Source organism: Gobio gobio, assembly GCF_949357685.1.
Source record: "Gobio gobio genome assembly, chromosome: 25".
Taxonomy (NCBI): Eukaryota; Metazoa; Chordata; class Actinopteri; order Cypriniformes; family Gobionidae; genus Gobio; species Gobio gobio.
The window spans coordinates 40,543,312-40,566,145 of NC_137121.1; the positions used below are offsets into that span (position 1 = coordinate 40,543,312).

Genomic DNA, 22,834 nt, shown 5'->3' on the forward strand with positions numbered 1-22,834 from the left:
CTCAGTGCCCACACTGCTGCCCCCTGGCGAAGGGGGAGAGGGGAGGAAAGGAGTGGCAAGGCCCGGGGGCGTCGCACACTGCCAACCTGACCCTCTCAGAGCCCAGGGAGGGAGGAAACTGCTCTGAGAATGTGGGTACCGCTGGACTCCGGAGAGCCAGCGGCAGGACCGAACCGAAAAAATATTCTCCCCCCGGTCCTCCTCCGGTGGAGGGAGGGGTGTGGACACCTTCTCCCCGAGCAGCTTGCCATCTCGCTGGACTGCCCGTTCCAGGGCCGCTCGCCCATGTGCTTGCTAGCAGACTCGCGGTATCCTGGACAGGTTGGGCACATCCCCTGCGCCCGGCCACCTGCTGCCCGGGTGGAGGCTGCTGCTTGGCTTAGCAGGGGCGGAGGCGGACGCAGGGGGGGCACCCTCGGCGACAAGCAGATGGAGGTGCTGCAGCCGACGACTGGGTGGAGGCAGCAGCTAGTCGTCGGGGTAGGATGTTTATTTATTTTTATTTTTTTAAACCTCCATCCACTTCTGGGCCACCGAGAACTGCTGGGCGAGTTCTCGACAGCGTCGCCGAAGAGGCTAGCCTGACAGACAGGGGCGTTGAGGAACCGAACTCTGTCAGGCTCACGCATATCTGCCAGGTCTAGCCCCAGCTTCCTGGACCACTAACGTGGACATCGCCTGACCCAGGGAGCGTGCAGTGACTTCCGTCACCCGGAGAGCGAGGTCCATCACTGCACGCAGTTCCTGCATAACCCCTGAGTCAAGACTACCCTCGTGCATGCAGGAGAGAGGGTAGTGAGAGAGCGAAAAAATTCATACAGATTATGGCCCTTTTGGCGTTCCATATTTTGACACCAAAAGCTCCACACTGCTAAATTCTTCCAATGCACATCCAGGCAGCCACCCTGGAAGGCATGGCTGTCAACACTGAATCTGATTCAGCATGAGCACACACTATTATAGTGGGAAACTCAGCGTCATCATCTCCAGCGCATAACAGCCCTCTCTCCGATGCAGCAATTGACATCTGTCCTCTGCCAGAGCCACAAATGAAATGCTGGGTCCCCCTTTTTTTTTTCTTTTTTTTTTAAAGGACCAGCAATCCCATCTGGGCTACCAGCAGGCATGAGAGACAGTGGGCGTGGCCGCCAGACTCGACGGCACACGGCACGCTGAACGCTCAAGCCCCTATTAAAGGGGCAGGACGAACAACGCGCCGACGAGGCCATGTCCCCATGAGAGAACATGAACCACCCACGAACAAAGTCTCAACATGCATGCTCATGATGCGATAGAGGAGTGGGGGCCCGAAGAGATGTACCCGGCGGGGATGCCCCACTGTAATCCTCAGGTCACCAAGGCTTATTAACCAAAATAATCCTTTTCTGGAGCACCAGAAAAGAAACTAGATCAGGGAATAAGCAACCCCGTTTGAGGTTTCATAGTCTGGACCGCGCATCTAGAGAGCGCCGAGTGACGCGCTGGGCTGCCGTGGCAACCCCCGCTGTCAGCCGGCGCTCGACGGCACACGGCGCGCTGAACGCTCAAGCCCTTACGAGAAAGGGGAGACGAACAACGCGCCGACGTGACCATGCTCTCCTGAGAGAGCATGAATCACCCACGAAAGCAATCTCACATGTTTATATGTGAGAGAGATCGTGGCCGTCAAATGAGGACAGGAAACAACCGCATCCAGAAACACACGGTTTGAATGACATCTTGAAAAAGACGCAGGGTCAAACCGTGTTGCTCTTTTAGTGATAGAGAGAAGAGAAAACCGCTCCAACAAGTGCCGAGGCACACAGGGGAATAGCCGCAGCTCACAGTGGTTTAAAGGTGCAAGCCCACTGTAAGCACTCAGAGGAAACGCCCAGCGAACCGACAGATTTCTTCTGCTCGCGACCACCGCTGTAAAGCGCCGTCACACCGACACTGGAACAGGTAAGCTGATCTTCTCGTAGAGACTCGTTTAGTTTGTGTAAACACACTCTTCGTAGGAACATGTAATGCTCGGCTCCGAAGTTGAAAGCGGTATGCGGCACTTCCACTTCCGTATTTATACCCGCGGACGCGGGGCGGTGCGTGGAATGCGTGATCGCATGCCAATCTTCATTGGCTCGTTTTTAATACACTCGAAGTAGATTGGTCTCTGAAACAGATCCCAATTCGTCGGTCAGTTCCGACGTACGTCGAACGTGACCGACTGAAAGGGAACACAGGGTAATACTCTTACTGATCAATCTTCTCTGAAGCTCCCTATGAAATAACAAGAGAGGAAATACTGTCAAGTTCAACAGGATGATGAATAAATATTGACATAAATGTTATTGGCCATGAATAGATTGTAAATACAAATACAAGAATAGACATTATGTAAAAAGACATGAATTAATTAAAAGAAACTATGAGCTGTGCTGCACTGGTGGAAACAACACGAGCTGGCTCTAACTGGTGTTTAGAATCCGCGCCAGCAGCCGATAGCGTTCCTTCAGCGCAGCTTCAATATGGCCTTTTTACACCTGTTCACTTCATTCGTTTTCTCTGATCTGATATCTATAATATTCTGAAGAGTTCAGGAGTAAATGTTTTCCGAAATTCTTTCAAGGCAGATTTAAATCCGATCACTCAAACCAGAGCCACTGCTCCCACCACGTGCTGTGCGTAGGGCACCAAGTGCTGAGGGGGCACCACAAGAAAAACATGCAAACGGCCGCCATGCAGTGAGACTGATAGTAGCCCAAGTCTCAGATGCTCAAAAACACAATCAGACTAAATGCTCTCACCAGGGCTTAGCTCATTCTCTCCTAATGTGGCATTTGATCTTGAAATGAGCTGATGATGAATACAATGCAGCTCGAACCTTTTGCTTTCGTTGACGTGAACTGAGTTTGTATAGCCGGAATTGAAGATTGGATTTATATTCATTTTGCGGAGAGGTGTAAGGTAAGACAACCTGCATGTTTGTTTGTATTATTTCGTTTATTAGTTCAGATTGTATAGGCCGTTTCGTTTGCGAGCGCCGTCATGAGCTGTGAGCACTATCAGCCTCAGCTTGACAAAAATGTGTTTTTACTGTGGTGGTGATAGTAAACATTTAAACTAACATTGTGATGCTTGAAGTGTTTTATATCTATAGACTTTATTATAGGCAAGACAAATCAAGTGTTGATTAAAGAGGCTAAATTTATCAAACATGTGGTTAACTCACTGTCGGCCGCTTGGTCGTCACTTTAAAAAAACTAAAACTTTAATTTAACAAACAAAAATTGCTCCAATTTTTTTTTTTTTTAAATCAACTTAATGAAGAAACGAAACAAAATATAACTACTTTGACATTAAAAACAAAGCTGAACTATTTTAATGACAGTAACAGTGTGTAATAGGGAGGGAGAAAAAAAACACAGCTCCAGTCGGACTCGAACACTGGAGTATTTACGTGTCATGCTATCATAAGAGTCCTATTCATTTTAAACATTGTGGTTATCGCCAATACCGGTATATTGCCACACCCCTTTGCTCGCTTTATACAAATTGGACGCGCGAGTGGATTCAAAATATTCAGAAGCGACGCTCAATTTGCAATCGTTGTGAACGCAGCATTAAAGGAAAGGTGTGTAGATCTCAGTGATATGAAGACATGTGACCCTCTAGTGGTGAAGTGTGGAAATGCAATTAAAGGGATTGACTTTCCTACAGTAAATAATAGAGATAATATTGTAGTGGAAATTTTTGCAGGGACAAGCACCACTCACATTTTCTCCACATTATAGTAAGAGATATAAGATTGTGTTACATTTTTACTTACATCATAATAAATAAAGTGTGTGAAAGGTTTGAGACACTGTCATTGTGTTGTGTGTGATGGTCCATCAGCAGCTGCAGTATCTCTCAGCTGTATCAGTGCAGTCACTGTGACGTCTGACTGACACAGGTTTTTGTACGACTCTTTATCACTGTGTGAACACTGGACCACTGTGATAACTCTGACAGTAATAATCTCCTGTATCTTCAGTCTGGACTCCACTGATGCTCAGAGTGAAATCTCGTCCAGTACTTGCTGTTCCACTGCCACTGAATCTAGATGGAGTTCCTGTATAACGGCTGTTTATGTCATAAATCAGGAGTTTAGGAGCTTCTCCAGGTTTCTGCTGATACCAGGCTAAGTCATTGCTGTATATTCCTACATCTATATGACACTCTATTGAAGCTGTTTGACCCTGTTGGACAGTTTTAACTTCAGGTTGAGTCAGAGTGACTCCTCTGGATCCTGAAGAAGAGAAAAGAAAATCAATCAGTGTTTAAAACTACTATCATCATATACTTTTACAAGAACACCAAAACCAGAGTCAACATGTTTGTCTCACCTTGAATAAAGAGTGAAATGGTCCAGATGAAGATGTTGATGGTGTTCATTGTTGTTCTTGTGTCTTGTGTGATGATGAAGATTGTGTTCTGTTCTGCTCTCAGTCATGAAGTGTTAAACTCACAGCACTATAAACACTCTCAGACTGAAGCATGTGCTGACAATGCAAAGAAGTGGGCAGGATTTACAACAGCTTGTGCTCAGAACAAACTCACACACACTAGAGTTACACAATGATCATTACATTCTGACTCATGTTATTTGAGTTAGTTCAGTAGTTTTATTTGTATTGTGACTCCTGAGACACTGAGGATGTGCAGATGAACGTCCATCTCTGTGTCCATATTCAGTCATGTGACCATCATCACTGCTACACTTCCACTAGATGAACCGCCATCACTAAAGTCAGATCATGAATCATGAGTCTGTTCAGAAAGTATCAGGACTGATTGTGAATCTCTAATCAGAGTTGATGGTGTCACTCCATCTATCATGAAGCCTCATGTGTGTCTGAAATCATCAGATGGAGAAGAAACAGGCTGTTAAAGATGGAGACATATTAGAGCTTGTTCACGTTTCATGATCTTGTGTGGAGATTCAGAACCAGTCCAGAGACTTTTAGAACAGACCTTGAATATGAAAACATGCTTGACTGTGGAGAACATGCAAAATACCTTTTATATTTTCATTGTTGACACTTTCTATTGACTTTGGCTATAATATTCAATAAACTCATGATTTGAGCAGATTTTCACTGAAGATTGAAGTCTGAAGCTGCAGGTTTTTCTGTCAATCCTGAAGATTGAGCTGCATATGAAGAACAGAAGCATCATTATGAGAAACTCCACAACATCATCATCCATGATCAAAGAGGTCAAAGGTCACCTCAGAGGTCACAGCTCATCAAATATATTTCTTTAAACAGTGTTATATCAGAAATCATTGAGTCAATCTGAATGAGTGAGTGTTGAGAAGAGCTGAGGAGCTTCTAATATCAGTGTGTTGAAGTGTTGTTTCTCTCTCTCTGCTGGAGTGTGTGTTCACTCGAGTGGAATAGAGGTTTTTGTACGAGCGTTTCATTAGATTGTATCACTGTGGTACACATTCGGTGGAGGAACCAAACTGGTGATCGGTAAGTCTGTCTATTTAATTACCTAATAAAAAAATACAGTTTAGATTTCAGAAAGTGTTTTACAGTTGAAACAAGAACAACATTTATTAATGATAATGATTATTAGATATTGTGCTGAAACTTTACTTGAAGCCTTTATGTATAATGCATTATAAAGATATTCATAATGTAGATTATAAGGCCTTATATCTTATCATAAATAACTGTAACCAAAGTTAAAATGCATTATAATATTTGCTAATTCCTTGTTGCATCTGAAATTGGTTGTTTGTCGTGAGTTTTAATGTATTATAATTTCTAAAGGTGTAGCAATGAATAGATAATATTATAATGTGTTATAAATGTGGTTACAATTATTCATGAGATCATACATGCATTATAATGTGTGTAACAATTCATAATTAATGCATTCAAATACTTTTATAATGCATTGTGTATAAAGGCTTTAAGTGTTTCTGATATTGTTGAATAATTATTGAATCTAAATCAATGATATTGTCATGTTTATACATTCAGAAGAACGGCATTATTCCTTTCAACAACAAAATCTAAACATATTTCCATAAAGCGTCTCACTATGAGTTTATTGAGTTTATTACAGGTTTGTTTTCCTTCATTTATTTCTACACTGAGTTCATATATAGTTCATCTTTTATTGTAGATATCATACATGGAGAAAAGAGATTTGACATCAGAATGTAAATGTTGTACTTTCTGTAGTTCAGTCAATGATACTGAATCTCTTTTGCTCATGTTGTGATTATAATTCAGTGCTTTATAATACAAACACAATTTATGTGTGACTTTTAATTCTGTGTGAAATTGAGTTTGATTTTGAGTTGAATATCTCAGTAAAATGTAAGAACTTTATGTCCTGAGTTAAAATCTGCTGTGATGAAATCAGTCGGTGTATTACAATGTTGAGTTTGATTGATGAGGTTTGATGTAAATGTATATAGTGATTGTGTAGTTTGTATATTGTATATATATCAGCTGTAGTGATGTTGAAGGACATGAAGGATCAGATTGTGATTGTGATTTGTCCTGCTGTTGAAATGCTGTGAATGAAAGTGCAGTGTGTTTTCTTTGTGTTTGTGAATGTGTTGTGTTTGTCTCCTGCAGCTGGTCCCACAGTGAAGCCCTCAGTGTCTCTGCTGCCGCCCTCTTCTCTGCAGATCTCTGGAGGCTCAGCCGCACTGCTCTGCCTGCTCAGCTCTTACTCTCCACAGGGGGCGCTGGTGAGCTGGACACTGGACGGGTCAGAGGTCACCGAGGGGGTTCTGACCAGCGCAGAGAGCCAGCAGAACGGCCGCTACAGCCGCAGTAGCGTCCTGACCCTCAGCAAAGCACGCTGGGAAGCGGGAGAGGTGTACGTCTGCAGAGTAACACATGATGGAGCTCCTCATGAGGTCTCGTTCCACAAGAGCTCTGAGTGCTGATGTTTCTCTCCTGAAGATGAGCCGTATCTGAGTGTCCTGTGTCAGGCAGGATTCACATGAGTCTAGTGCTGCAGCTGTAGTGATTTACAACTCAATACTGAAAGAGAGCTCGCATGTGTCAAAGCACTGTGTGATCTTTCAATCTGCTGTGTTTGCTGCAACATTCAATAAAGCTTCTCAACAAGTTCACTTTGTGTCTGACAACATCATTCAACTAACAGATGAAGATTCAGGTGCTTTTCAGAAGGTTGATCAGTAGCAGTAAATCAGTCAAATAAAGCTCTTGGGGTTTGAACATGGTCTCTGGAGACAGAGCTGCTCTATTCTGAGAGGATCACAATCACTCCACCCTGACAATGCAAATGGGATTTTCAGTTTCACTCTTTGATTGGTTACAGGATCTGGACTGGAACAGACCACTTTCACTTCTGCTACACATTTACATGCGGAAGAAGGCGCTGAACTTTAATATAGAAAAATACCATAATCATTCAAAAACATGATCCCAAATCAAGAATGAGCCGTTGTGACAGTAATTGTGTAAGAATGTAAATCTTTCTGTGGGTCAAATGGAAAGCATCTCGTGCCATCTCTTGGCAAGAGTTGTGTAGGTAACCCTCGCTAACAGGGTCGGCTCAAGGCTTCAGAATGTGTGTTGATTTTGATCAGCAATTGAGATGAACCGGATCATTGGGCCAATCAGAAGACACAGGAGTTGTAGTTGTAGCAAAGATGAAATGCTCAAGGTGAACACACACCTCGAGGCTAGGGGTATAAAAACAAAAAATAAAGTCAGGAATCTTGGTGTGATTTTAGAGGCGGGCCTTAGTTTCAGTCGTCATGTAAAAGCAATAACTAAATCAGCAAACTGTTGTAAATCTCAGAAGTGAAGACCAGGAGACCTGGATGTGTCTTCAGCAGATTCTTCATTGAGAACATGTTTAGTCAGGAGCTGTAATAATATAATTTAATATATAAATAATATAGATAATATTGTAGTGGAAAATTTTGCAGGGACAAGCACCACTCACATTTTCTCCACATTATAGTAAGAGATATAAGATTGTGTTACATGTTTACTTACATCATAATAAATAAACAAAGTGTGTGAAAGGTTTGATGCACCATTGTGTTGTGTGTGATGGTCCATCAGCAGCTGCAGTATCTCTCAGCTGTATCAGTGCAGTCACTGTGACGTCTGACTCACACAGGTTTTTGTACGACTCTTTATCACTGTGTGAACACACCACCACTGTGATAACTCTGACAGTAATAATCTCCTGTATCTTCAGTCTGGACTCCACTGATGCTCAGAGTGAAATCACTGCCAGATCCACTGCCACTAAATCTAGATGGAGTTCCAGTATAAAGGCTTGCTGCGTAATATATGAGGAGTTTAGGAGCTTCTCCAGGTTTCTGCTGATACCAGGCTAAACGGTTACCAGCATACACACTACTGCTGGTTTTACAGTTTATTCTGACGTCTTCTCCTGGTTGAGCTGTTATTGATGGACTCTGAGTTACTGTGATCTGTCCTCTACACTCTGAAAGAAAACAGAAATTAAAATAATATATATTTTAAATTTTAAAGGAATTATTAATCATTATGAATATTTTAGTACAAACCTTGAGCAAACAGAGTGAGAGTCCAGATGAAGATGTTGATGGTGTTCATTGTTGTTCTTGTGTCTTGTGTGATGATGAAGATTGTGTTCTGTTCTGCTCTCAGTCATGAAGTGTTAAACTCACAGCACTATAAACACTCTCAGACTGAAGCATGTGCTGACAATGCAAAGAAGTGGGCAGGATTTACAACAGCTTGTGCTCAGAACAAACTCACACACACTAGAGTTACACAATGATCATTACATTCTGACTCATGTTATTAATATAATAGATAATTAGATGTCTTAAAAATGAATACAGTTTTCTAAATACTTTTTGACATCTCTAATCAGAGTTGATGGTGTCAGTCCATCTATCATGTGTGTCTGAAATCATCAGAGACTGTCTAACACTTGATGGCTGCTCTGTCAAGTCCTAGTCGTTGGTGAGGAACCTGGGAATTATTCCACCATATTGTGCTTTGCACTTTCACCCATTCATAGTAATATGAGTGTCTTTGTATATCTAAGGTTTTAAAAATGTTTTTAAAGTTTTTTAAAAATCCTTGGTTATTTGCACATTAAGGGAACATAGCAATTTAATTAATTTTTAATATTATGGGAACGTTACTTTTAAATGTTCTCTGAACGTTCTGAAACAAGCAGCAGCATTTGTCAAATGAAAACATTTCAGAAAAACAAATGAAGCATGAATAATGTTGTTGTGCTAATGTTTTGAGAATATTATTAAAGACCAGGGCCGTATTCATGAAAAGTCTTAATGCAAAGAGCGGCTCCTAGTGACAACTGCACATTCTTAGAAAGGTGGGCGTTTCCTCTTAAAATTAAAGAAAAAATAATTCAGTAATTCAGAAAGCATCACCACCCTTAAAAAAGGTCATAAGATCCAGAAGTGTTAGGAGTACGGACGAGGACTTTTAAGAGGCTTAAGAGTTTCTTTAGCAGTGGAGAAAATGGACGAAACGTGAAGAGGGAGAAGAAATTTGTTGCACACAATGCATGAGTGAGTTCATAAGACACTACACATTAGATCAGGGATCATGTTTGAGACGATCTTATTAGAGACACGCTAACATCTCAGACACAGCGCAGAAATGCCATAACGCCAGAAATGGAAGTAATCACTACATTAACATGTTTGGCTACTGGAAAAGCGATGATTTGGGTCTGTCACAACCTTCTATACGCAAAGTGATCACACAGTTACAGCAATTTCAGAACCTTATTGTGTCGCTGTTCATTTCCTATCAAATACATTACGTACAAAATTAACAGCACGGTAAATAAAAAAGAAAGAAAGAAAAAAAAAAAAAAAAAAAGAAAAAAAAAAATATATATATATATATATATATATATATATATATATAAAGGGGCTATCAAACGATTAAAATATTTAATTGTGATTAATCGCATGACTGTCATGAGTTAACTCGCGATTAATCGCAATTTAATCCAAACACAGCTTTATTGAAGGTAATCCACAATCATAATCCATTTAACAGGCATAGGGTCAGAACCACCAAACAGGGAAATCCAGGGAGACGTGTAGAAGATCAAAACCATGACATGCAAAACCAGCACTAGCACTCAGAAATGCAGTGTAACACACACAAGACTTCACAAAGAAAGAGTGAATACACAGGACTTAAATAGGCAAGAGTAAATGATATGATAACACACAGGTGAAGTAATCAGAACATGATTAGTCCAGGCAATGGGTTATGGGAAATGTAGTTCATGGTGAGATAAATTGAATTGAATGCCTTTATTGTCATTGCACAGTTGTACAATGATATTCAAGTCCTTGTGGTAAAAACACACACAACAAGCACAATACAAAACACCATGTGTATAAATGGTCAATGTATAATGTATTGCACAGTCCAATGTATTTAGTTCATTTAATAATTATGAGTGTAGTACTTTTATGGCACTTGGATAAAAACTGTTGATAAGTCTAGAGGTGTGGGCCTGAATGGACCTGTAGCTCCTCCCAGAAGACAGCAGTGTGAACAGACTGTTTCCTGGGTGAGATCAGTCCTGGATTATGAGTGCTGCACCATATCTGGCTCTGTATATGTCAGTTAGTGAGGGAAGCTGTGTCCTTATAATGCTCTGTGCTGACTTCCTGACTCTCTCCAGAGCCTTTTGATCAGCCATAGTGCAGCTTTTAAACCACTCCAGGATGTCATTGGTGATGATACTCTCCACAGAACACTTGTGAAAAGACAACAACTGTTCCTGTGACAGATTGACTCTCCTCAGTGTCCTCAAAAAGTGCAGTCGCTGCTGTGCTTCTTTCACAGGGACATTGGTATTAACAGACCATGTGAGGTCCTGAGAGATGTATGTTCCCAGGATTTTAAAATCACTGACCCTCTCCATAATGTCCCATTTGATGTAAAGAGGGGCAGGTTCCTCCCTCTTCCTCCTAAAATCACCAATTCCTTTGTTTTTGAGTTGAGTGTCAGATTTTTGTCAGAGCTTCAGGTTCCAGTGAGTTTTTGGACTTCATCTCTGTAGGCAGACTCGTTGATATATCAATCCCACTACAGAAGTGTCGTCTGTAAACTTCATGATAATGTTGCTATCACAGATTGGTGGACAGTCATGGGTGTATAGAGTGTATAGCAGAGGACTCAGTACACAGCCCTAGGGGACCCAGTGCTGAGGGCCAGGTCTGAGGAGTGATGGGACCCCAGCCTGACTGACTGTGGATGGTCTGTTAAAAAGTCCTTTATCCATCTGCAAGTGTGGTGGCTGACACCCAGACTGTGGAGTTTGGACATAACTCTGCTGGGGATTATAGTATTGAATGCCGAGCTAAAATCCACAAATAGCATTCTCACATATGAGCCGGGTTGAGACAGAAGGAGCTGGTGGTTTTGACAGAGATAGAAAATAAAAAGTTTTTGTTCATATTTATAGTATTATGGATAATAATGTTCTAGTGTCTATTGTTCTGAGTTTCCGGCCAGACAGCAACAGTGAGTGGAGTCTGTGATGATTTGACCTGCTCTGAGGAGAACAGGTCCTGGAGGGTGTGCAGGGGAACAGGCTGTCTGTTATCTCCTGATGTCTGATTTGGTGGTTGAATTAAACCAGACAGTTATATATGAACTATATTATATATTCTGACTCGATGACGGCGTGTAGAACTGTGTCAGCAGATCCTGGCAGCTGGTGAAGGAAGTATTAGTCAAACTCCAGCTCTGACCGCATCGTGGGGAAAATGCAAACAACACTTATGTGTTACTGAACTGAGGAAATATACTTACAACACGCGTGTCCGAACACAAAGCTGAACAGGAGGGGTGAACAAACAGCGCTGAAACGGTCTTTCGTGACATTTGAATTCTCCGCTGTGATGCGTTCTCATGCGTAATACAGAGCAGTGATTGGATTAAACCAGTTCATTCTCATGAATAATGTGGAGAAAGGCTCAGAAACTGATGAAGTAGATGCATACTAAAAAATATACGATACTTATACATGCAAATAATTAGAAATGGCCAAATTGTCCCCCCTTATACTTGATATTCTTGATTCTGCTTTGCTGCACTCCATACACCGTTTGTTGTTAGGATGAAAAAAAGTTTTAAAAGTTAAATTTTCAGGCTGGTCTGCTTCAGCGGTCTAACAGAACTAATCAATGTCAAAATGATTGAGACGGCCAGTCAAATCAAAGAAGGCGGGTCTTACTGGTCACTGAAGCTACATTCCTAGCACTTCTAGCTAGTTTGAGTGTCCTGGCTCCTCAGAGGACACAGATTGAGTTCATGTTGCAGTCCACAGGAGCCTCCATGACTATGGCCCCAGAGCTTGGTTGATACTCCGCTTGGTCGAGTCTAGTTAGTTCTCCCCTCGTTTCAGTTCTCCCCTTCTTTCGGCCCCCTGGCCATACTCCCTTAAAGAAACCCCTTCCTAGTGAAGATGCTGGTTCCAAGCCTTTGAGTGGCCTTTGACAAGTCCTTCTGTTACTTTACGGCGGCACTTCCTCATTGAGGCTTGATAGCTCGGGCACTGGCCGTAGGGAGAACTGTCACTGACAGTCTAGTGATGGACCAGAAGGGATGAGCGGTTTTTGGCATTCTGTTGATACTGACATTACTTGTGCTTAGTCACAGCCATTTCTTGCATGCACTCCCCTTACGATTGCAGTGATTTTACAGTTGCTTCAGATACCAGTCATGCTGAGGCGTTTCCCCATAGTGACTCGAGACCAACACGATCACATGAGAATGCGTATCAATAGTACGAGTGTGTGAGTTTGCAGGTTTTTGCGTATAATACACCATAAAGTGCGTATCATATGCACGCGAAAAACTGTGTACCATATGCACACCAAAACTCATTTTGGCGTATACATTCCACAACATTGCACACTCGTATTATTTATACGCACTTTCGTGAGATCGGGCTCCTCGGGGCGCAGTGTCTCGTTCCGAGACGTTCTCCAAGACTAATGTAAATATTGAGGTCTTGATTATGGTGATGAAGAACATGAAAACAAGGTGGGGTGACCCACAGAATGCCGGTATATTTTATCTCCTCTTACTAAATAGTGTAAAAAATGACAATTCTTCCTCTGGGACATGCAGACAAAAAAAGCTTTCACACCCTCTTAAACATCCATGCTCTTTCAACTCTTTCAGGGCTAGTCAAAAACTGAAATTACACTGTGTCCCGCTTGTAAAAAAGCATCATTCCCACTCTGTTCATTTTTGCTCTACAACATAAAATACAAATTAGTGTATGCAAGATACACTCTAAAAAATGCTGAGTTAAAAATAACCCAAGTTGGGTTGAAAATGGACTAACCCAGGAATTGGGTTGTTTTAACCCAGCGATTGGGTTGTTTTAACCCAGCAATTTGGTTGTTTTAAGCAAACATTTAACCCAACCGCTGGGTTAAAACAACCCAATTGTTGGGTTAGTCCATTTTTAACCCAGCATTTTTTAGAGCGTACATTTCCTCCACAGAGAGCAATAGAGATCTGTTAGAACATGAAAACAAAAAACTGTTGTGACCCACAGAAGGGCTTTACATTTATTTTCCTCTTACTACATAGTGGACAAATGGCAAAAAAAATTAAAACACTTCCTCAGGGCCAAATGCAGAAACATCCTCCTGAGCCATCCCTCTAACTGAGCAGCTTATTCTTTAGAGAGTGGACCCTGGGAGTGCACATCTCAGACCCGTCCATTTCCATTCCTGCATTTGGCAGACGCTCCAAAGCAACTTACAGCGCCCTTATTACAGGGACAATCCCCCTGGAGCTGGGATCAAACCAGCAACCTTCTGCATATCAGTTCCATGGTTTAACCCACTGGACCATCTCACACAATCCTCCACCGTCCTCCCCAGATCCCTTATTCTTTAGAGAGTGGACCCTGGGAGTGCACATCTCAGACCCGTCCTCCCCAGATCTGTTGGCTTCATGCAAAAACAAACAAAAAACAAAAAGGTGCCTGTGATTTATGTTTTGCTGTAAAGTGTATCCACACAGAGGATGCCTGAAATGATATGTGTAACCATGCCCATTGTGAACTAGTTTTTGTGTCATTGAACAACATTTTGCTGCTTACCTCACATCTCTTCATCAATGTAGAAGGATTTTTCTTCATGTACCATGGTAGTCCCTGCATCTTACAGAGCCATTTTCTTATTCATTCATTCTTATCCAAGCACATTAATTAGAGGTTTACTGTCTGTCGTAATCTACATCCTGGTCCCTCTCCTCAGTGGTGTTGCACAATTTAATATGGACCACAACTACAACACATATGCACTTTCATCCTTGTCGAGATTCCATTAAAGATGAAAAACTTCCTCAAAGCGCTTCAACCGGAATAACTGAAGAAGTTTATGCAGATGGCTGTCCAGACCCGCATAGAACTTATTGATGTCCATTGACATGATCCTGGTGAGTTCCTTGACGATCTTTGTGGGTAAGTAACATTACAGTTTTAGTTCAAGTTAAAAGTCACCTACATTTTCACATTTCAGCACTACAACTGACATGTCAGACATGTGACGTACAGCGAAGACCTGTCTATTTAATTAATATTAACTTCAACCTCAACGATCTGTGTCCTCAGAGTGGCAGATTGGCTTGTGTGACAGGTTATTGAGTTTTATTAATGTTTACATCAGACTAGGGATGGGCATTCGATTACATTTTCTTAGTCGATCGTCGGGAGAATTGAAAAAATGATTAATATTTTTATCATAAAATGAATTATTTAACTATTATAATTCAAAAATGCAATGAATATAAATATACAGCGTGTTTTTCCTCGATGAGACCTTTAGTCTCTGTGTTGGTGTAAGAAAGCCCAGGTGTTTGTGACGAGGGTCCAGCATTGATGAGATCATGGGGGTGAATGACACAAACTCACCAGACTCAATCTGTATAAATATATGTTGGGGAATCAATAATCATCAAACATATTTTTAGTTGTTTATTTTATGAATAAAATTTATATTAAATTTATATTAAAAATGAATATTTTTATGGAGTAAGAGTAACAGTTTTATACTTAGTGGGGCTAATTGCTTGAATCTAAAAAGGTAGCACGCAGATAACAGGAAAGTATCCATGTAATTATGTATATATAAACTAAGATAAAAAGTTTAGCTTACATTCATTTGTTGGATGAGAGAGGAACGCACTCTTGTCTTGAATTCGATGAGTCTGGGCCCGTCTCCTTCACTGCGCATGAGGTGGATATTGATGAGGCCGAAGGTGACGGGATAAGTGTTTGAGATGGAGACGTCTTTCTCTGCAGATACAACCGTGGTGGCACATTTAAGTGCTGACAGCACAGGCTGTGTGTCCTCCATCAGCTGCCAGTACTCATCCTTCAACTCCAGGATCCTGGCATCTTGAAACTTGGTCACATTTATGGCCAACTGGAGGGTGTGTGCAAAACGGAAATCCAGGGCACTCTGGTGGGACTGTTGGCAGCTACAATATTGACGGCGTTGTCATGAAAGCATACAATAACTCGGCTTTTAAGTCCCCACTGCTCTACAGCTCCATTCATTTTCTCAGCGAGGTGGTCAGCTATATGCCGGCCTGGCAGGCTTTCTGTGAGCAGGACCGCTGAGTTCATTTGCCAGTCATCACTGATGTAGTGGCAGGTTATGGTGATGTAGCTTTCATCTGTTAAAGTGGTCCAGCAGTCTGTAGTTAGAGCAACTCTCTCAGCTTTGCTCAATTATTTTAACAGCTGCTGCTTTCGTTCTTCGTAGTGAGTTTTTTACCAGTCTGGTGATGGTATGTCGTGATGGAATTTGATATGCTGGTTCCAATAAATGTATCAGTTCTCCAAAACCATTGCCCTCAACAATACTTAAGGGCAGAATATCCATCTCAATGAACTTGCAGATCCCTTGGGTAATTTTCTCTGCTCGTTGTGCATCACAGCTCCGAGTCCGTGCTAACGCTGACTTGATGCTATGTTAAGACAGAGAGCAGGATGCACCGCCACCGACATTAACCAGGGACGGATACATTTTGTTTAAGTGGTACATTATTTGAGTCATGGCCGTGTTGTACTTATACACGGCATCGCAATGTTTGCAGTGAACTATTTCACTTTTTAAATCAAAATGGTCCCACACCACACTTCGCCGTGACCTCTTCATGATTATTCTTTTGAATGGAAGATCACAGATAACCGAGTATGGTGACAAATATTGCACCCTGGTGGTAAAACGTTTAATTGCTGCCACGCAGTGAAATTCATTTAATTGCTTCAAGACTCACACTACGCAACCTGCAATAGATAAAAAAAATGCATTAGATTAATCGATAACAAATTAATGCGATTGACGAAATTCTTAACGATCAATTATTTATCGTCAGTTAATCATGCCCATCCCTACATCAGACTGATATGTCAGTGCTTTGTTATGTTGTCATGATAACTCATACATGCTGTAAGTAACAAGGCTGTAAGTTTAACAAATCAGTATGTACTACTATGATTTAAGTAGTTAAATAAAAATATGTCAATCATATCAGTTCAAGCATTATTTGATATCATAATATATAGGAATAGCCTACAGGAAAGATCAATTTATATTTAATGTGTCAAATATTGTGTTAGTCAGTTTGCTGGCCAATTAAGAACAGGGATACCATGGTCCTTAAACCAGGTACTGGTTGCTTTGGCACTGTGTGCAGGTGCCAAGTCCTGTTGGAAAATGAAATCTGCATCGCCATAAAGTTGGTCAGCAGCAGGAAGCATGAAGTGCTCTAAAACTTCCTGGTATATGGCTGCGTTGACCTTGGACCTCAGAAAACACAGTGGACCAACACCAGCAGATGACATGGCACCCCAAACCATCACTGACTGTGGAAACTTTACACTGGACCTCAAGCAACGTGGATTGTGTGCCTCTCCTCTCTTCCTCCAGACTCTGGGTGTCACAGACACGTCAGGTTCCAACCTCCACCAATCACAACGCACGCCATCTCCTGAATACTAATCACCATCACCTGCACCTCATCACAGCTCTCATCACCAGCACTATTTAACACACACTCACACAGCACTCCATGTCCGGTCTCGTTCGCATATACGCTATGCTATGCTTACCTCAAGGACTTCTCGACGCATACTTACCTGTCTCCAGCGTGTCTCCTTCCCTTTGTGTTCCTCGTCTGCTGTGTGGGTGTGTTCCAGTCAGTTCCTCAGTTCTCCAGCGATCTCCAAGCTCCAACGTTCATCTATCTACAAAACAAAGGACAGTAACTATCTCCATCATATCACCTCCACGTCTATCTACAACCAGTTAACTCACCTGTGTTACTTCATCTGCTCTACTGTGGTCAAATAAACTACCATTACCTGTCACGTCTGTGTCTGCCTCCTGTGTACTGTAACAGAAGACCGGACCAACACAGAAGACCCAGTATGAGCCAACCGGATCCGTTCCAAGAACTGGTAGATGCGCTTCGGCGCACATTAACACTTCATCCTTCACCACCCTCTCCAGTTACTGTCCCTTCACCTGCACCAGCGAACACCAGCAACTCTGTCAACAGTCCTCCTTCACTACCTCCGTATGCAAGTCCCATGGCCAAACCGGCGCCCTACTCAGGATCGGCGGAGGATTGCAGCGGATTCCTGCTGCAATGCACACTGGTCCTGGAGATGCAGCCGCACCTGTACCCGAGCGACACTTCAAAGATTGCATTCGTCATCTCTCAGCTCAGCGGCAAAGCATTAATGTGGGCCGATTCCATCTGGTCACAACAGGGCGCGGTAACGCAATCCTACTCAGCGTTTATTTCCCACTTCCGGGAAGTGTTTGGAAAACCTATCACAGATTCTTCAGCTGGTTAGAAACTTTATAATTTAAAACAAGGATCCATGTCTATTTACGATTATGCTTTGCAATTCAGAACGCTTGCAGCAGTCAGCGGATGGAATGAACAGGCGTTGATAACGACGCATCGGCAAGGATTAGAACCTCGGGTACGGCTGCATCTCGCTGCATGTGAGGACTCCATCGGCCTTGAGAAGTTCATCCAGCTCTCCATTCGCTGCGCCACTCGCATGCAAGCATGCATCCAAGAGCACCAGGACCAGTATCCCATCAACGTGCCCTTCCGCCGATCCGAACCCGTCAGCACCCCAGAACCAGCCCACGAATCCATGGAAATAGAAAATTCCCGTCTATCTTCTGAAGAACGCCACCGTCGGCTGACCCTTCGTCTTTGTCTCTATTGTGGTGAACCTGGGCATGTCATTGCTGCATGCCCCACACGACCCCCGCGGCCCATGGTGAGTGCTATTATTCCTGCTAATCATAAGATGAAACCACTCACCACTGTCGTCATCCTTACTGCCGCTAATGTCTCCCTTTCAGTGGTCGCGCTCCTCGACTCGGGGTCAGCCGGCAACTTCCTCTCCGGTGCCATCTGCCGCCAGTTACACCTCAAGACCACTCCGTCTCCGACCACCTACAGGATCAGCTCCATAACCGGCAGACCCCTCAGTCGCAAGCGCGTTCGCACCGTGGCTGGACCAGTTACTCTACAAGTAGGTCTATAACACCGTGAAGAGGCTCATATGCTGGTTCTGGAGGATTCAACTGCTGACGTGGTTCTGGGGCGCCCCTGGTTGGAACAGCACAACCCTACCATCTCCTTGAAGACGGGCGGAATCCTGAAGTGGGGCGACACTTGCTTCTCTCGATGTTTAACAGAACTTCCTCTTCCATCATCGTCTCCGCCTGATTTGACTCTCTGTGCCACATCCATCGAAAGTCCAGTTGAACAACGCTCTGTTGATGTCCCCAAGTGTTACGCCCCCTTCAGAGATGTCTTCTGCCTGCAACGGGCTTCCAAGCTGCCTCCACACTGGCCATGGGACTGTGCCATCGACCTGCTTCCGGGTGAACCAGTACCAAAAGGTAAGATATACCCGTTATCCATCCCGGAGGAGAAGGCCATGGAGGATTACATCAAGGAAGCCCTCGCCCAAGGTTACATCAGGCCGTCTACTTCCCCTGCTGCTTCCAGCTTCTTCTTTGTGACAAAAAAGGACGGAGGCTTGCGGCCATGTATCGATTATCGTTCACTCAATAAAATCACCGTCAAGTTTCGATATCCCCTTCCTCTCATCCCAGCGTCCCTAGAACATCTCCGTGGTGCCACTGTGTTTACCAAGCTGGACCTCCGCAGCGCATACAACCTCATCCGGATACATGAGGGGGACGAGTGGAAGACTGCCTTTATTACCCCTACTGGACACTATGAATATCTCGTCATGCCGTATGGATTGGTAAACGCCCCATCCGTATTCCAGGATTTCATCCATGAGGTGCTCCGGGAGATCCTCCATCGATTCGTCCTAGTTTACATCGATGACATACTCATATACTCCCGGAGCCAGGCCGAACATCGCCAACACGTTGCGGAGGTCCTCAACCGTCTACGTCAATTCCACCGGTTCCTCAAGGCAGAAAAGTGTTCATTCCACCAAGCATCAGTTTCCTTCCTGGGTTATCTCATAGACCACAGTGGCATCCGGATGGACGAGAGGAAGGTGGAATCCATCACTAACTGGCCAGAACCTACAACCATCAAAGAACTCCAACGCTTCCTCGGATTCTCCAACTTCTACAGACGTTTCATTAAAGGTTACAGTTCGATCACTCATCCACTCACCAGTATGCTACGCAATAAGCCCAAGTCTCTGTCCTGGAGCCCGGCAGCCACCAACGCCTTCGAACAACTTAAGAAAGCCTTCACCACCGCTCCCTTACTCGTCCATCCAGACCCAGAAAGACCCTTCATCGTGGAAGTGGATGCCTCCACAACTGGAGTGGGAGTGGTGTTGTCGCAGCAGCAGGGGACGCCTAGTAGACTCCATCCATGCGCCTTCTTCTCCCGCAAGCTCAGCCCGGCGGAAGTCAACTACTCCATCGGTGACAGGGAACTCCTTGCTGTTAAGCTTGCCTTGGAAGAGTGGAGGCATTGGCTGGAGGGAGCCAAACATGCGTTCCTGGTGCTAACGGATCACAAGAACCTAGAATATCTTCGATCAGCCAAGAGACTAAACCCAAGACAAGCCCGCTGGGCTATGTTTTTCTCCCGCTTCAATTACACCATCTCCTATCGCCCAGGTACAAAAAATATTAAGGCTGATGCTCTCTCCCGTCTTCATGCTCCAGATGAACAAACCGAAGAACCAGAACCCATTATTCCAAGTTCCCTCATCGTAAGTCCTATTACCTGGTCTGAAGAAACTATCCCCTCCTCCAATGCCTCCACGAACCCTCCGCCGGGCTGTCCACCAGGTTTGCTGTACATCCCACGGACACGACGCACTCCCACTATTCACTCGGCTCACACGTCACTTGGTACTGGTCACCCGGGGGTCAATGAAACCCTCTCGTTGCTGAAAGAACGCTTCTGGTGGCCAGGGATGGCTTCGGATGTTAGAAGGTACATCCAGGGCTGTAGGGAGTGTGCCATTTCCAAATCTCCTCGTCATCTACCAGCTGGGAAACTCCTTCCTCTGCCCGTTCCAGAACGCCCATGGTCACACCTAGGAGTGGACTTCATCACTGACCTTCCGGCCTCAGACGGTAATGCCACCATCCTAGTAGTTGTTGATCGTTTTTCTAAATCCTGTCGTCTGATCCCACTTCCAGGATTGCCTACTGCCATGGAAACAGCCGAAACACTCTTCAACCAAGTTTTCAGATACTTCGGAGTACCAGAAGACATTGTCTCAGACAGAGGTCCCCAGTTCATATCCAGAGTATGGAAATCGTTCTTCTCCCTCCTAGGTGTGGCCGTTAGCCTGACATCGGGATATCATCCATAATCGAACGGGCAGACGGAAAGGAAGGTACAGGAAATTGGCCGCTTCCTACGTACCTTCTGTCATGACCACCAGGACTCTTGGAACTAGTTCCTGGGTTGGGCCGAGTACGCCCAAAACTCGCTGAAACAGTCAACCACAGGACTCACCCCGTTCCAGTGCGTACTCGGCTTCCAACCTCCACTATTCCCCTGGGATGGGGAACCCTCCGTTGTTCCAGCAGTGGACTACTGGTTCCGAGAGAGCGAGAGGGTCTGGGACTCAGCCCACCATCAATTGCAACGGGCCCTGCGCAGACGCAGGATGGTAGCCGATCTCCGACGGTCTGACATTCCTGTCTTCCAGCCTGGTCAGATGGTTTGGCTATCAACCAGAGACATCAGAATGCGTCTGCCTTGCAAAAAGCTGAGTCCCAGGTTCATTGGCCCATTCCCCATCATCAAGCCGGTCAATCCAGTCACCTATCAACTCCGTCTTCCACAAGGGTATCGTATACATCCCACTTTCCATGTGTCACTACTGAAAGCTCACCATCCCTCTGTTTCACCCACAGGACCTGACGTAGTTCCCGCCGAACCTGAAGCTGAAGCTGATCCACTCATCCTGGAGGACGGAACTGCCTACAAGGTTCATGAGATCTTGAACTCCCGACATCGTGGTGGTCAGCTGGAATACTTGGTGGATTGGGAAGGATATGGCCCCGAGGAACGCTCCTGGGTCCCAAGGAACGACATCTTAGATCCCAGTTTACTCCAGACCTTTCACGACAGTCACCCTGAGAAACCGGCACCGCAGGGTAGAGGACGTCCACCACGGCGTCTGGGTTCTCGGCCCTCTGGAGCGGGCCGTGGAGGGGGGGGTACTGTCACAGACACGTCAGGTTCCAACCTCCACCAATCACAACGCAGGCCATCTCCTGAATACTAATCACCATCACCTGCACCTCATCACAGCTCTCATCACCAGCACTATTTAACACACACTCACACAGCACTCCATGTCCGGTCTCGTTCGCATATACGCTATGCTATGCTTACCTCAAGGACTTCTCGACGCATACTTACCTGTCTCCAGCGTGTCTCCTTCCCTCTGTGTTCCTCGTCTGCTGTGTGGGTGTGTTCCAGTCAGTTCCTCAGTTCTCCAGCGATCTCCAAGCTCCAACGTTCATCTATCTACAAAATAAAGGACAGTAACTATCTCCATCATATCACCTCCACGTCTATCTACAACCAGTTAACTCACCTGTGTTACTTCATCTGCTCTACTGTGGTCAAATAAACTACCATTACCTGTCACGTCTGTGTCTGGCTCCTGTGTACTGTAACACTGGGACCCTGATTTCCAAAGGAAATGCAAAATTTACTTTCATCAGAGAACATAACTTTGGACCACTCAGCAGCAGTCCAGTCCTTTTTGTCTTTAGCCCAGACGAGACGCTTCTGATGCTCTCTGTTGTTCAAGAGTGGCGTGACACAAGGAATGCGACAGCTGAAACCCGTCTTGCATACGTCTGTGTGTAGTGGTTCTTGAAGCACTGACTCAAGCTGCAGTCCACTCTTTGTGAATCTCCCCCACTTTTTTGAATGGGTTTTGTTTCATAATTCTCTCCAGGGTGCAGTTATCCCTATTGCTTTTACACTTTTTTTCTACCACATATTTTCCTTCCCTTCGCCTCTCTATTAATGTGCTTGGACACAGAGCTCTGTGAACAGCCAGCCTCTTTTGCAATGACCTTTTGTGTCTTGCCCTCCTTGTGCCAGGTGTCAATGGTCGTCTTTTGGACAACTGTCAAGTCAGCAGTCTTCCCCATGATTGTGTAGCCTATAGAACTAGACTGAGAGACCATTTAAAGGCTTTTGCAGGTGTTTTGAGTTCATTAGCTGATTAGAGTGTGGTACCAGGTGTCTTCAATATTGAACCTTTT

General features: G+C 44.2%; 2 gene segments (V, D, J or C); one reads left to right on the forward strand and one right to left on the reverse strand.

The window, feature by feature from the left end:
- The window catches only part of LOC307121560 (immunoglobulin kappa variable 4-1-like), a 242,516-nt gene that overhangs the window by 91,370 nt on the left and 128,312 nt on the right, over nt 1-22,834 (reverse strand).
- Nucleotides 3,630-7,122, forward strand: LOC307121302 (immunoglobulin lambda constant 7-like). The segment is given in 3 exons: nt 3,630-3,695; nt 5,447-5,495; nt 6,618-7,122.